Source organism: Coregonus clupeaformis, unplaced genomic scaffold, assembly GCF_020615455.1.
Source record: "Coregonus clupeaformis isolate EN_2021a unplaced genomic scaffold, ASM2061545v1 scaf0902, whole genome shotgun sequence".
NCBI lineage: Eukaryota > Metazoa > Chordata > Actinopteri > Salmoniformes > Salmonidae > Coregonus > Coregonus clupeaformis.
Genome location: NW_025534356.1, coordinates 69,521 through 86,457, shown reverse-complemented (window position 1 = coordinate 86,457; position 16,937 = coordinate 69,521). Strand labels below are relative to the sequence as shown.

The following is a 16,937-nucleotide window of genomic DNA, read 5'->3' as shown; positions in this document are numbered from 1 at the left end:
GTATATAGCCTCGTTATTGTTACCTTTAATTACATTTTTTACTTTAGTTTATTTAGTAAATATTTCCTTAACTCTATTTCCTGAGGTTGCACGGAATCTGGGAATAATGTGTACATCACTGGTTAGAGGACAATTTGTAGAAAACAGCTATCTACATTTTGAAGTGTTGCATTTTGATTCAAGAGGGGCGCATATCCGCAGCAGGTCTCCAAGGTGAACAGCCTCTGGCATGTTAGAACAATGTAGGTAAGGGAAGTCGGCAAGTCAGATCTGTAACTTCGGGATAAGGATTGGCTCTAAGGGCTGGGTCGGTCGGGGCTGGGGTGCGAAGCGGGGCTGGGCGGTAAGTGTAACACAACACTTTTTTTTGTTAATTACTTTTTGTTAATCACATAAATAGTACTCTTTCAATTCAGAGCCTGGATTTTCCCCCTGATGAGGTTAATAACCATATCACGCTGAAATCAATAGAACAGGGGGCAAACATTTAAGGGTCTACATTATGACATTATTAATTAAAATACTCCTACTACAATGTTAAAACATTCTACATTGTGACATTATTTCATTGATATCATGGAACAACTCCTTCATGTATGAATTGTCTGATGTTTAACCAGAGATCTTTTATCAGAGTATCTCTTGTCACATTGATCACAGATATGAGGTTTCTCTCCTGTGTATGTTCTCTGGTGTATAGTACAACAGCTAGATGTAACAAAACCCTTCCCACATTGGTACCAACTATATTCGTTCTCTACAGTGTGAATTCTCTGGTGTGTTTTTAGAGAATCTGACCGTGAGAAACTTTTCCTACAGACAGAGCAGTGGTAAGGCTTCTCTCCTGTGTGCGTTCTGCTATGTACTATCACGCTGCTTGAATGACTAAAACTCTTCCCACATTGATTACAGCTATAAGGTTTCTCTCCTGTATGGATTCTCTTATGTACCATCAGGGAGCCTGAATGACTAAAACTTCCCACATTGAGTACAGCTATAAGGTTTCTCTCCTGTGTGCGTTCTCTGGTGTGATTTTAAATGTCCTGACATAACAAAACTCTTCCCACAGTCAGAGCAGCTATAAGGTTTCTCTCCTGTATGGATTCTCTGATGTATTTTAAGGGTTGCTAAAGAGTTGCATCTCCTCCCACAATCAGAGCAGCTGTGAGATTTCGCTCCAGTGTGTATTCTCAGGTGTAATATCAGTGTTTTTGAGTGAACAAAACTCTTCCCACATTGAGTACAGCTATAAGATTTCTCTCCTGTGTGTGTTTTCCGGTGTGATTTGAAATATCCTGAGATAACTGATCTCTTTCCACAGTCAGAGCAGTGGTGAGCTTTCTTCCCTGTGGGTCTCCGCTGGTCTTTGAGATGTTCTGATGTGGAGAGACTCTTTCCACAGTCACAGCAGTGGTGAGCTTTCTTCCCTGTGGGTCTCCGCTGGTCTTTGAGATCTCTGCCACGTCAGCTTTATGATGTTGTTGAGGCTCCCCAGAGGATCCACGATAGTCACGTCTCTCTCCTGTGTGAACAACAAAGTCAGACAGATGGTTAACCTCTTAAGGATCGGACCCTTTTTTTCAATTTTTCACCTAAAATGACATCCCCAAATCTAACTGCCTGTAGCTCAGGACCTGAAGCAAGGATATGCATATTCTTGATACCATTTGAAAGGAAACACTTTGAAGTTTGTGGAAATTGTAAATAAATGTAGGAGAATATAACACATTAGATCTGGTAAAAGATAATACAAATGTTATGTTACATCTATTATGTTTTTGTTCCATCATCTTTGAAATGCAAGAGAAAGGCCACAATGTAATATTGCAGTTTAGGCGCAATTTAGATCTTGGCCACTAGATGGCAGCAGTGTGTGTGCAAAGCTTCAGATTGATCCAGTGAAGCATTGCTATACTGGACTATTTTGTATCAAGTCTGCCCAAATGTGCCGAATTGGTCAATTGATACATTTTCAAATACATAACTATAGACTAACTAACATTGTAGTCCGGGTGGCCATTTGATTAATTGTTCAGCAGTCTTATGGCTTGGGGGTAGAAGCTGTTAAGGAGCCTTTTGGTCCTAGACTTGTCCCTCCGGTACCGCCTGCCGTGCGTTAGCAGAGAGAACAGTCTATAACTTGGGTGAACAGAGTCCTTGACTATTTTTTTGGGCCTTCCTCTGACACCGCCTAGTATGTAGGTCCTGGATGGCAGGAAGCTTGGCCCCAGTGATGTACTGGGCCGTACGCACTACCCTCTGTAGCTCCTTACGGTCAGATGCAGAGAAGTTGCCATACCAGGCGGTGATGCAACCGGCCAGGATGCTCTCGATGGTGCAGCGGTAAAACTTTTTGAGGATCTGGGGACCCATGCCAAATCTTTTTCAGTCTCCTGAGGGGGAAAAGGTGTTATCGTGCCCTCGTCACGGCTGTCTTGGTGTGTTTGAACCATGATAGTTCGTTGGTGATGTGGACACCAAGGAACTTGAAACTCTCGACCCGCTCCACTACAGCCCCGTCGATGTTAATCGGGGCCTGTTCGGCCCGCCTTTTCCTGTAGTACACGATCAGATCCTTTGTCTTACTCACATTGAGGGAGAAGTTATGGTCCTGGCACCACACTGCCAGGTCTCTGACCTCCTCCATATAGGCTGTCTCATCATTGTCGGTGATCAGGCATTCCACTGTTGTGTCGTCAGCAATTGGAGTGGGTCTAGGATTTCTGGGATGATGGTGTTGATGTGAGCCATGACCAGCCTTTGAAAGCACTTCATGGCTACCGACGTGAGTGCTACGGGGCGGTAATCATTTAGGCAGGTTACCTTCGCTTCCTTTGGCACAGGGACTATGGTAGTCTGCTTGAAACATGTAGGTATTACAGACTCGGTCAGGGAGAGGTTGAAAATGTCAGTGAAGACACCTGCCAGTTTGTCTGCGCATGCTTTGAGTACACGTCCTGGTAATCCGTCTGGCCCCGCGGCTTTGTGAATGTTGACCAGTTTAAAGGTCTTGCTTACATCGGCTACTGAGAGCGTGATCACACAGTCGTCCGGAACAGCTGGTGCTCTCATGCATGCTTCAGTGTTGCTTGCCTTGAAGCGAGCATATAAGTAATTTAGCTCGTCTGGTAGGCTCGCATCACTGGGCAGCTCGCGGCTGGGCTTCCCTTTGTAGTTTGTAATAGTTTTCAAGCCCTGCCACATCCGACGAGCATCAGAGCCGGTGTATTAGGATTCAATCTTAATTCTGTATTGACTCTTTGCCTGTTTGATGGTTCGTCTGAGGGCGTTGGGGGATTTCTTATAAGCGTCCGGATTAGTGTCCCGCTCCTTGAAAGCGGCAGCTCTAGCCTTTAGATCGGTGCAGATGTTGCCTGTAATCCATGGCTTCTGGTTGGGATATGTACGGACGGTCACTGTGGGGACAACGTCGTCGATGCACTTATTGATGTAGCCGGTGACTGAGGTGGTGTACTCCTCAACGCCATTGGATGAATCCCGGAACATATTCCAGTCTGTGCTGCAAAACAGTCCTGCAGCGTAACTGAGGGAGAGAGAGCCTACTTTTTCATGGTTGGTTGATCAATAGGACTGTAAAGTTCCCAAATGTAAGAGGACTCCCGTGGCATTTACATATTTGCAGAAATCCATTCAGGTGTATTTTTTGTGGCTTTTATCAAATGCGTTCTAATGATCTAAAGTTGTGCTGTTGCAACTGCCTGTAAACACACAGTCCAGTTCAAAGTGAATGATGGCAGGCCTGTGTGCAAATGGCTTGTTTGTATAAAGGCCAACTGTAGATCTGATTGGCTATGGCGCACCGGTCTGTGTAGACTCCGGTCCTGGACGAGACAGATGTTTTTATTAGGTTTTATTTACTGCAGTGTCTATTAATTGTCCAAACGCACGGCCGCTTTCCCGCTCTATATTGCTATAGAATTTTCACAAACGCCTTAGTATACATAATTCCCAAACATTCTAACAATTTATGAATACATGAAAATGACCTAAGAGCTCGCTTGTCAGAAAATGTTTCTAAAAGTGTAATATTCTTCCTGGGGGTGTATATGAACAGATATGAATAAGATTTCATGTTGCTAAAATGCTGTCAGTTCCATTTTAAAGGAGTGATCCAGGATTGGTTCATCCATTTTAGTTTTAAACTAATGCTATACTGTATATGAGTCTCTCTATTAATAAAGAGGACAATGTGTGACATTGGGATCACATTTCTAAATGATTGGAAACAAAAGTAAAAACACATTTCATTCAGTTACACATGTGAACTTACATGGACAAAAGACTATATACACGGAGAGTACAAAACATTATGAACACCTGCTCTTTCCATGACAGACTGTCCAGGTGAAAGATATTATCCTTATTGATGTCACTTGTTAAAATCACTTTAAATCAGTGTCGATGAAGAGGAGGAGACAGGTTAACCCCCTAGAGTTGATGTCTGCTTAAATCTAATTTTTAAAAATCTGTCTAAATTAGAGATATAATTTTTTTTGCCTGGGCTGTGTCTCAATCCACCACATCCGCCGATCATCTCACGAAAACATCTGTAGCGTCCGAACAGTTTGGGTTCACACTAATATGAACAGTTTGGTTCCAAAATGTCTAATGGTAAGTGTGGAAAGGTAAGTCTCTCAAAAACATGTAGGACCCATAACTTCACCCAACAATAACCCAGACCTACTGTAGGACCCATAACTTCACCCAAAATAACCTAGACCTACTGTAGGACCCATAACTTCACCTAACAACAACATAGACCTACTGTAGGACCCATAACTTCACCTAACAACATAGACCTACTGTAGGACCCATAACTTCACCTAACAATAACATAGACCTACTGTAGGACCCATAACTTCACCTAACAACAACATAGACCTACTGTAGGACCCATAACTTCACCTCACAATAACACAGACCTACTGTAGGACCCATAACTTCACCTAACAACAACATAGACCTACTCTAGGCCCCCTAACAATAACATAACAGACCTACTGTAGGACCCATAACTTCCCAAAGATCCTCCTTTAAATCAAGCAGACAATAGCACATTATAAACTAGAGCTGTTCCCGACTAAAAGCGATCTGGGCCGATTTTTAGAAAGTGTATTTTTCCATACCCTATGTTTGAATAAAATCAACTAAACTCAGCAAAAAAAGAAACGTCCCGTTTTCAGGACCCTGTCTTCCAAAGATAATTCGTAAAAATCCAAATAACTTCACAGATCTTCATTGTAAAGGGTTTAAACACTGTTTCCCATGCTAGTTCAATGAACCATTAACAATTAATGAACATGCACCTGTGGAACGGTGGTTGAGATACTAACAGCTTACAGATGGTAGGCAATTAAGGTCACAGTTATGAAAACTTAGGACACTAAAAATCAACTATATGTAAGCAACTGAGCTTGTCTGATGCTTTAAGCACTGTGAGCTCCTGAGTGGCGCAGTGGTCTAAGGCACTGCATCGCAGTGCTAACTGTGCCACTAGAGATCCTGGTTCGAATCCAGGCTCTGTCGCAGCCGGCCGCGACCGGGAGACTCATGGGCGGCGCACAATTGGCCCAGCGTCGTCTAGGGTAGGGGAGGGAATGGCCGGCAGGGATGTAGCTCAGTTGATAGAGCATGGCGTTTGCAACGCCAGGGTTGTGGGTTCGATTCCCACGGGGGGCCAGTATAAAAAAAATATCTAATCACTAACTGTAAGTCGCTCTGGATAAGAGCGTCTGCTAAATGACTAAAATGTAAATGTAATTAAAAATTAAGACACAAATGACCAAAGAGGGAGCCAGAGATCAATATAGCCTAACCAGAATTTGAAAGAAAAAAAAACAGTTCCCAACCCCCTCTCCTCCCGCTGCTCGAATGAAAGTCATCTGTTCTTTCGACCAATCGATTGCTAGAAATGTTTAAACATGTATTTTTCCATATATAGACACACACTATGTGTTTTTAGTGAAATCAACTATATGCATTGAGCTTGTCTGATGCGTTAAGCTTACGGTTTGATGCCTTGAGGGCACAAGAGATCCAGATCAACTGACAACCCTTCTCCTCCCGCTGCTGCTGGCCTTCACAGACTCTGCCGTTATGCTCTTGTAGTTGCCGGTAAAAGGGGTACACCAGGGGGTCAAGTTATCCTGCCATTTCTACTGATCTGCGTGTGCCAGTTATGATTTTCATATGCACATTTTCGTGGAACAGTTTTCATTTCATTTATGACAAAGTCTCAATATCTCAAAATGAATGTCATGAGGTTAATAAAAATTATATCTAAATGAAAACGATGCAAGTCTAAAAGTAACTGATCTTGCCATTGCCAACTACAGTGGGGAGAACAAGTATTTGATACACTGCCGATTTCTGCAGGTTTTCCTACTTACAAAGCATGTAGAGGTCTGTAATTTTTATCATAGGTACGGGAGGAGAACTGTGAGAGACGGAATCCAAAAAATCACATTGTATGATTTTTAAGTAATTAATTTGCATTGTTATGGCTTTATAGAGTGAACTATGAATGTCTTATCTCCCGCATTTGTTATGGTTTTTTAGTGTCCACTCCGACAATGAGAATGTTTAAAGACTGTAATAATAATATATTGAATGCATTAACAGAAGTTTCCGTAACCAAACAAACATTGTAGATTAGAAATGGGAATGAATGGTAAATGTACTACTGGTGATATATGTATTGGGGGAATTGATAGACACTAACAATCCAAGGGCAAACAATTCACACCATGAAGTTAGGAAACAATTAATGTGCACGAATTGGTGGGAGAGAGCGCCTTCTGGAGAGAGACGTGCCTTGAGCATCTTACGCCGGGTGGACACTACACGACTTTCAAAATCCTAACATGGCTGAGCCTCTCACATTAAACAACCCGTCTTTCCTCTAGTTTTAAGTCTTGCCAGTGTAGTGGTGAGCGCACTAAACGATCTGGCACAGACGGGGTGTCACATACTACAATATTCTCCACTTGGTCGTGAGGATTCTCCATACCACCACGCTGTCTGGTGAAAACAATGATGTGATGATGTGATTAGATTGTTAACATAGCTAGAACAAGCTGTGGTTCAAAAGCAGCCTCATAAACGTTTTCAAATCAGACATTCATCCTTGCCCTACAGAGTGGAAATATCTACCAAACATGTTGAATTGAATAACATTGCTTGTAACGATTTTCACGCCGTCTTTGGTTAAAGGCACAAACGCATCCTAGTAGTGATCGCTCCTGCTCGAGAGTCTGCACAACGCCATCATCTCGCTGGCTTCCCCTCTCTGGCGAGCTCTCATTGGCTGTTGCTGATCACCCGTTCTCAAAACTTGTCGTTGCACATCTCACACTAAAAGAGCATTGCAGATTTTTTTTTTTTTTGCAGATAAAATCAAAACATGCTTGAAAATATCGGGACGCCTGGGGACTGCTCAAAGACGTGATCGGTAGCACTCAGATGGTGTCTCTGACCCGTTAACATTAAACGAGTGTCGGTGACGGCCGCACACCCCGAGTAGGCAAACGACATGGGGATTTTGTCTCCGATCTCAAAACTTGTCTGTGACAGCTAAAACCGGGGCCAAAATCATGTAATGCCCCCTTCTTTGGACTGTACCATCCCCGCAGCCTCCGCAATGGATTAGACCACTGAGACAGGCGCGAATCAGACATGTGTCTCTTGTGCCATAAAACAAATATATATTTGCGACAGCTCAACAAAAAAATCTTGGTCGATCAACAGCCCATCGACCAAACAAATGTTTCAACTGTCTTACACCATCAGAAACCAAAATATAAGCTTGTATAACGCCACTGTTTGTAAACAAACACTCTATATCTACAAAACCAGGTTAAAACTGTGATTTTGACCTTATGGATGGCCAGTCCTTGTATTCGTAGTGTAGTGAATTCAGGGGGTAGCCCTGAGCTGGACTCAACATTATAGTTTTGAGGCAGTGTTGGTTTACATGTGTTATATTCTTCAAGAATCAATGGATGTAGCAATTGCAGATTTCCCCTTTAACACCACACATCAGTTCAACAACTGCAGTATGTGCCTTTGTTTTTAAGACAGTACTTACTAGTGTTAATCAGGGCCCGGTTTCTCAAAACCATCTTACGGCTAAGTTCATCATTAGAACCATTGGATGCCTTAAGATGCCTTTGGGAAACCGGAACAAGATATCCAGATTCCTCCTCTTCTTCCTCCTCCTTTTTCGATGTGACAGTCATCTCCCCCTCCTCCTCTTTCACTCTGAACGCGTATTCCTCTAATTTCACTGTAACATCTTCCTCCTCTTTCACTCTGAACGCGTCTTCCTCCTCCTCTTTCACTCTGAACGCGTCTTCCTCTTCTTTCACTGTAACGTCTTTCTCTTCTTCTTTCACGGTAACAGCTTCACCCTCTACTTGTTTTTGTATTGTAACATCCTCCTCTTCCTCCTCCTCTTTCACTAGAGCTTCTTTCTCCGTCCAGCAGACCTCCTCTTCTTTAGCAGGAGGAGAGTAGCTTAGTGAGCTCATGGTCGGGGATGTTAGCTAGCTAGGCTAGTGCTAACTTAACCAGCCAGCTAGCTAGCTGACCAATAACAACAACACCGTAAATATGAAATTAAATGTGATAACTAACTAGACGACAGAAGTGGGTTCAAAACACAGTGGCTAATATACACGAAAGCGTCTAAAGAGCTTTATTGGTTCGGCTATTTTGTCTAGCAAGCTCCCGAGGTGTCTGACTAACTGTTGCTGCTGTTGAAAGAAGCGTCCCGTCCACTAGATTATACGTCACACTAGCAGCATAGCCTTAAAGTTCCACATCGCCATCTGCTGACTGGAGTGGGTAACGAAGTTGAGTAAAATGTAGATTTTATTTTTAGAATAAAAGTTCAAAGGTAGGAAGCCAATGTAACAACACAGTGTGGTTAAATACTTAGTAACGTAGTTGTAGTCACGATATGGTTACCTATTAAGTACAAGCAGTTATGTTTTAGCATTATAACATATTTATTCACTTATTTCCGGATATCTTCTAAACTACCCACAATGCATTATTTCTCAACGTCATATTGATGTACTCTTTTTTTATTTATTGTTAAAAAAAAAAATTATTGAACAGTAACATGCACATTGTTCTACTCTGTGTTATCGAGTTTGAATGCTATCTCTGCAGCTAGCTCAAGCTGGCTAACGTTAGCCACACCTGGACTTGTGTGGCTACAGACTTGAACTAACCCAGTGCTTCTCAATTATTTTCTGTTACGCCCCCCCTAGGAAGAAGTAAACATTTCGCGCCCCCCAACTCTCTGCCGCAACTGTAAATAGTATAATTTGTCTATAAAATTGTTATAAGTACACCTCTGCATAACATTGTATCCTTATTAACATTAAAGAAAACAAAAAAAGTAAAAAGAAAAATATAGATCAACTTACAACAAAGAATAACTTTATTAACATTGTTTTTTAGTCTGTAACAGAAAATACTAAAAGTGCATAAATTTGCCTGAAATTTAAAAAAAAATTCAAACCTTATTTAAACTGTAAAATTTGTTTGACCATTTGATACTGAAAAATACAATTAAATATAATCAATATGTCAAAACGTACATAAGCGATAAACAAACAGTGTTTGTTGCTGTCCGTTGCTTCATCGAACTGTAAGGCAAAACGTTTGTCTTTAAGATCGTTAGCAATGTCATTTATACGTCTGGCGACAGTGTCATTGGACAGAGGGATAGTTTTTATTTTTGCAGCACTTGCGTCATCCAGCATGACAGAGACCATGTCTAATGCTGCAGGCAGTATCAGCTCCTCTGCTATGGAGTGTTTTTTTTTGCACTGAAGTAGCATTCATTTGGTACGCCACCTTATATGATGCTAACAGTGCTCGCTGGTTTACTGAAGTAGCATTCACAAAGCGGGACGATTGTTTGCAATTTTCAGCACGTTTTCGCTGAAAACTCAAGCGGCTTATCAGCGTGATTGGGGTGTAATGTCTTTAAGTGACGCCTTAATTTATTTGGCTTCATGCTGTCCGCTGCCAACATTTTTAGACACAGTAAACATACCGGTCTTTCCTCGTCTCCCACCGTAGTCACAGTGAAGCCAAGCGCTACATACGCTTCATCATATTTCCCCGTCTTAGCTTTCGGGAGACTTACGTTTGTCTCAGTATCTCCGTCTCTCTCCGCCTTTCTTTTCATCCCTGTTGAATATTTTTCCATGGTGTCTCCTAAGGGTTTGTTATCTGCACTTCATATCTCCTGCTCTGTGCTGTGTGCTCTTGTTCGGTGCAAAAAAACCCTACTCCCTGCGGCAAAAAAAAGCATGTTCCCCGGGGTCACACGCAGTGGCGGCTCCTGAAAAAATTCTCAGGAGGGGCAATTTTTCTGATGATTTAGGTGACCTACACACATTTTAAAAAAGATATGTCCAGCAACAACATGAAGACAGGGGCAGCATATAAGTCAATACCAGAAGCATTTATTGACTGATCTGGGGAGATGGATTCCAGTTTCTGTGACAGATTATAAATAATCTCTGATGCCTTTGTTATATTAGCTTTTGGTTGAATGTACTGTCGTAGTAAATATATAATGTTATAGCTTGGTCTGACTAAAATCTTGTGCATGACCCATTTTGTGTTGGGCGTTTGTTTTCAATCAATGCTGTTCCTATCCTATAACAATGGACAAAGAGTCCTATCTTGTCAGCCTTGTCAGCAGGTGGCCAAGGACAACACCCACGCCATAGGTCTCTCAGTTCTTCCAACTCACGAGTTCTTGCTCTGAGGACACACACACACACACACACACACACACACACACACACATCATCACTGATAACACACACACACACACACATCATCACTGTTAAACACACACACACACACACACAAAAATCCCCTCTCTTTAGGCTGAACATTTGAAGACAGAGAACCCAACTCAGAGCCAATGCAACAGTGGAGGGGACCTCGCCCAACTCATCAGGACCAATCAGAAGATCAGAACTACTAGATTCAACCTACATCATTTATTGTATAAAATGTCTGCACACAATGTTTTCGGGCTCTCTTCTCCCTAAGAGTTTGACGAACGAGTCCGTGCACGCGATTCCAGATATCTTTACCTCTGAATAAACTGCCTTTATTATACCATATCCACCCTGTCCAAAGTCTCTACTTGGTCTCAGTTCTCCAGTAAACTTGTGATTATCAACAGTACACAACGGTAACAAACAATTGGGGGAACTCACGGGGCAGATAGTAAGGTTCAATGACACAGAAAGCAGTTCAATGTCGGGGTACAGAGTCGCTCTCTTACCAGGATCGCGGTCCGCTCTGACCAGGGGTGAAGCCGGCCGGCTCCACTTCTCTGTCCGGGACTCTGTCATCCAGCCAAGTCTCCCAGCTGTATTGGGATTCCGCTGCCAGCAGCGTTTTCATTATTTAGTCCGTTCGTAGCGGGTATGTACCACGATCAACAAGATCAGTCCAAAACCAACCACTGGAAATCCATGGTTGGCAGAATGTTGTAAACTAAGTCTACAAATTAAAAACATAAAATAACGCCACACTGCAGGTCGCAACAGAGACGCTGCTAGCCGCTATTGTCTTAGTTACGTTCATGGTTACGTCACGTATGACGAAAGCGCGTAAGTGCAAGCCCACAGACACCCATAGAGAATGTATTGAAAGCTTTGAAATGTGAAAAAAATAGATTTTACATGACAGGCTATGAGAGACTTCTGGGCGATTTTCAACCTGACTGAAATCGCCCAAAAAACGGGCGGGGCCATTTGAAGCACGACTTTAGCCTGATTTGACATTTAGTGGCTGGCAGATCAGACGTGAACACTGATAACTACTGTTGCCGTGATATAATTGATTAGAAAAAAAATCCCTTCCTTTTCCCGTTTGGCAGTGCGTCGCCCATATCGCCCTATTGAACACACCGTCCCTGGTCACACGCGCCCCCCCCCGGCATCGCTCCGACCCCCTCCAGGGGGGCGCGCCCCACTATTTGAGAAGAACTAACCCAAGATAGACCAGAGCCTGTCGTTTCCGATAGGAGTAAATTAATCATAGTGGGCAGAACAAGCAAGGAGGTGGGCAGAGCCAAGCAGGAGCAAGAGAGCTCCTATTGGCGCGTTCTAGCATTTATTTGCATTATTCCGTTAGGGAACGCCTACTCTGCAATAACTCAATTCGCCCTTGCACTCCTTCTAAACAACACGATTATTAGAAACTTTGGCAAAGGTTAAAGTCTACAAAACGTAGTCCACTCTGTTTGACACAGATTCTAGTTTTGAAAATAGAAAACTGTATTGAGATCAAACGTTCATCATGAGAAAATTAGCATAATGTCGGACAAAATCCATCTCGCTCCATCTTCTCCCACTGCCGGCCACTTCCTTCCTTCTGTGTTTATTATAGATTCAAGTTTTGGAAACATAAAAACTGTATTGAGATTAAATGTTTAATCGAGGAGAAAATGTGCAGAATGTCTGACTCGATCTCCATCTTCTCCCGCCACTGGGCTTCCTCTCATCACCATATTTGGTAGTGAGCGGAAACGTCAACCGGATGCTTAACATTTATACATCAGGTGAAATATCTGGCTCATTGTTCTATCTGTGGTGTGGTTGTGTTATTAGGTGGTGGGCAGAAGCTGAAAAGAGCGAAGTTAATCGATGCCAGTCGAGGGAGGACCTGATTTTTGTATATGACAGTAAAATATTGTTATGATGACTATAACATTTGTTGGCACCTTCAATTCTTGCACATTTTCGAAAGACCGGCGGGGGGTTGAGACCGAGTCAAGACCGAGACCGGAAGGGGGACAAGGGGTCCGAGACCGAGACCGGGAGGGGGACAAGGGGTTCGAGACCGAGTCAAGATCGAGACCGGGAGGGGGACAAGGGGTCCGAGACCGAGTCAAGACCGAGACCGGGAGAGGGACAAGGGGTCCGAGACCGAGTCAAGACCGAGACCGGGAGAGGGACAAGGGGTCAGAGACCGAGTCAAGACCAAGACCGGGAGGGGGACAAGGGGTCCGAGACCGAGTCAAGACCGGGAGGGGGACAAGGGGTCCGAGACCGAGTCAAGACCGAGACCGGGAGGGGGACAAGGGGTCCGAGACCGAGTCAAGACCATGGGAGTCCAATTCAAGACCATGATTGAAATTTTGTCAAATCACCACCATAATAAGAGTCCAAAATGTCCAGTATTTCTGTGTTCATATTTCAGAACAACATATGGATTCTTTAGACATTCAGATTAGTGAAAAAATGCATGCTTTGGGATAAAAATTATGACTAACCCAAACACATGAACAATGGGCCTTCTACGCCTTCAGAGAAGGGCTAAGTATTTAAATTATAATTATAATTATATTATTCTTTTCAGTGATGTTCTGATTTAATCTCTGCAGCTTTTGTTGGAAAGGAATCGGTTAACACTGAAGAGATAAAAATATTATTTTCTTGTCTCTGGGGAGATAAATCTAGCTGGCAAAGTCAGCCATTGGCTAGGTCATCAGAAGCCAAATAGAAGGCATCTGCCATTCAACTGTATTAGGGAGGAAATGTTGGAGTGACAGTAGAATCAACCAATCACATTTTGACTTAATGGGTGGGAACGTTTTTACAAAAACTTCTGCCTTCTTGAAGGCAAACAGGTCACTGCACAATAGCGAGCAATAGTTTTCCCACGGTCTAGCTAGCTAGCTTTTGTTGTCGGCTAGTTTGCAGCGGTTGCAGCAGGTGTTATCAAAGAGGATGTTGTTGCTAATTTGTTAGCTATATCAGGTTGGATGGGGAGCGTCACTGCACAGCTATTTTCAGATCTCTCCAGAGATGTTCGATCGGGTTCAAGTCCGGGCTCTGGCTGGGCCACTCAAGTACTTCAACAAGAAGTTAAGTTTCAAATGATCATCATCTCATGAGTGGAACTGTGTTTTTTATTGCAGCATGTTTGCTGTTGTTAGCCATCTCTTTGAAAATAACTTCTGTGTGTGAAACATTGTTGCATTTAAAGTGGAACTGACAGCAACCCTAACCCTAACCCTAACATTCGGAAAGTATTCAGACCCCTTCCCTTTTTCCACATTTTGTTGGATGGGGAGTGTCACTGCACAGCTATTTTCAGATCTCTCCAGAGATGTTCGATCGGGTTCAAGTCCGGGCTCTGGCTGGGCCACTCAAGGACATTCAGAGACCGAAGCCACTCCTGTGTTGTCTTGGCTGTGTGTTCAGGGTCGTTGTCCTGTTGGAAGGTGAACCTTGATCTGTTTGATCCATTTGTTTGTTTCAGTTTTCAGTAGTTGAATCCTTTGACGTATTGTTGATTTAAAAAAATTCATTTTCAACACAAATGCACTGGATTGGTTGAAGTCAGTCATTGGGTTAATTTGTTTTGCAATTTGTTCAAATCAAGCTTTATTTATACATTTAATTTGTTTATTTATCCCATTTGTTATATTGCGTTTATAGGCTGCAAGTACGTTCAATTTAGTTGTTTTCAAGTCATTGAAAAAACGACCTGAAAAATACATCCTTTAAACTTTTACTTTCAACCAAAACGTAGATTGGACATCGGGCATAGTCTTATTTTCAACGTATTTTCAATGACATTTTGCTAGGTGGGATAGCACAATATCAAAACACTGTTTTAATGTGTCCAAATCAATAACCAATATGCAAAAACAGTTTGTGATACAGTTGAAGTCAGACGTTTACATACACCTTAGCCAAATACATTTAAACTCAGTTTTTCACAATTCCTGACATTTAATCCTAGTAAAAATTCCCTGTCTTAGGTCAGTTAGGATCACCACTTCATTTTAAGAATGTGAAATGTCAGAATAATAGTAGAGAGAATGATTTATTTTCATCTTTTATTTCTTTCATCACATTCCCAGTGGGTCAGAAGTTTACATACACTCAATTAGTATTTGGTAGCATTGCCTTTAAATTGTTTAACTTGGGTCAAACGTTTCGGGTAGCCTTCCACAAGCTTCCCACAATAAGTTAGGTGAATTTTGGCCCATTCATCCTGACAGAGCAGGTGTAACTGAGTCAGGTTTGTAGGCCTCCTTGCTCGCACATGCTTTTTCAGTTCTGGCCACACATTTTCCATAGGATTGAGGTCAGGGCTTTGTGATGGCCACTCCAATACCTTGACTTTGTTGTCCTTAAGCCATTTTGCCACAACTTTGGAAGTATGCTTGGGGTCATTGTCCATTTGGAAGACCCATTTGCGATCAAGCTTTAACTTCCTGACTGATGTCTTGAGATGTTGCTTCAATGTATCCACATAACTTTCCTTCCTCATGATGCCATCTATTTTGTGAAGTGCACCAGTCCCTCCTCCAGCAAAGCACCCCCACAGCATGATGCTACCAACCCCGTGCTTCATGGTTGGGATGGTGTTCTTCGGCTTGCAAGCAACCCCCTTTTCCTACAAACATAACGATGGTCATTATGGCCAAACAGATCTATTTTTGTTTCATCAGACCAGAGGACATTTCTCCAAAAAGTACAATCTTTGTCCCCATGTGCAGTTGCAAACCGTAGTCTGGCATTTTTCTGGCGGTTTTGGAGCAGTGGCTTCTTCCTTGCTGAGCGGCCTTGCAGGTTATGTCAATATTGGACTCGTTTTACTGTGGATATAGATACTTTTGTACCTGTTTCCTCCAGCATCTTCACAAGGTCCTTTGCTGTTGTTCTGGGATTGATTCGCACTTTTCGCACCAAAGTACGTTCATCTCTAGGAGACAGAACGCGTCTCCTTCCTGAGCAGTATGACGGCTGCGTGGTCCCATGGTGTTAATACTTGCATACTATTGTTTGTACAGATGAACGTGGTACCTTCAGGCGTTTGGAAATTGCTCCCAAGGATGAACCAGACTTGTGGAGGTATACCATTTTTTTCCTGAGGTCTTGGCTGATTTCTTTTGATTTTCCCATGATGTCAAGCAAAGAGGCACTGAGTTTGAAGGTAGGCCTTGAAATACATCCACAGGTACACCTCCAATTGACTCAAATGATATCAATTAGCCTATCAGAAGCTTCTAAAGCCATGACATCATTTTCTGGAATTTTCCAAGCTGTTTAAAGGCACAGACAACTTAGTGTATGTAAACTTCTGACCCACTGGAATTGTGATACAGTGAATTATAAGTGAAATAATCTGTCTGTAAACAATTGTTGGAAAAATTGCTTGTGTCATGCTCAAAGTAGATGTCCTAACCGACTTGCCAAAACTATAGTTTGTTAACAAGAAATTTGTGGAGTGGTTGAAAAAATTAGTTTTAATGACTCCAACCTGTACGTAAACTTCCGACATCAACTGTATATTTAAAACATAAAATGTACTATCTACACAAACATGTGCTGAAAAATCATAGTCAATCGATCAATAATATAATAATACTTTTAGCAAAAATGTTTATTTTCAATTTACAATCTGTAGAAACAATGAGAATAGAAAGGTTCAGAACTTTTGTAAAACATCACAGTACAGTTGAAAAATATATGGCAAATAGAAATCCAATATGGGTGGTGTTAAGAGATAGATGGGTGGTGTTGAATGGAGTTGAAGGATGGGACTAATAACAACTAACAACAACTAATAACAAGATAACTAATAATGTAAGCATACTGTGTCCATAATAAGTATATAGGTTGGGAGCTTTTGTGAAAGAGCACAGTTAGAAAGATATGGCATATAGAAGCAAACCGGATGGACATCATGAAAATGATCGGAGAGGTTGAGAGTAGAAGAAGTTCAGGAGAAAAAACAAACAAAATATAATTATTGTAAAATTGACTGTGTCCATAAAATGTATATAGTATGTATAAGCTGGAAGTAGAGGCCTAAGCATTGTTGTTCACTAGTTTACTCCAATTAGGGAA

At 42.1% G+C, this 16,937-nt stretch overlaps 1 pseudogene; it reads right to left on the bottom strand.

Moving 5' to 3' along the window:
- Positions 1-12,007, bottom strand: LOC123485941 (annotated as a pseudogene).
- Positions 12,008-16,937: the final 4,930 nt, after the last annotated feature.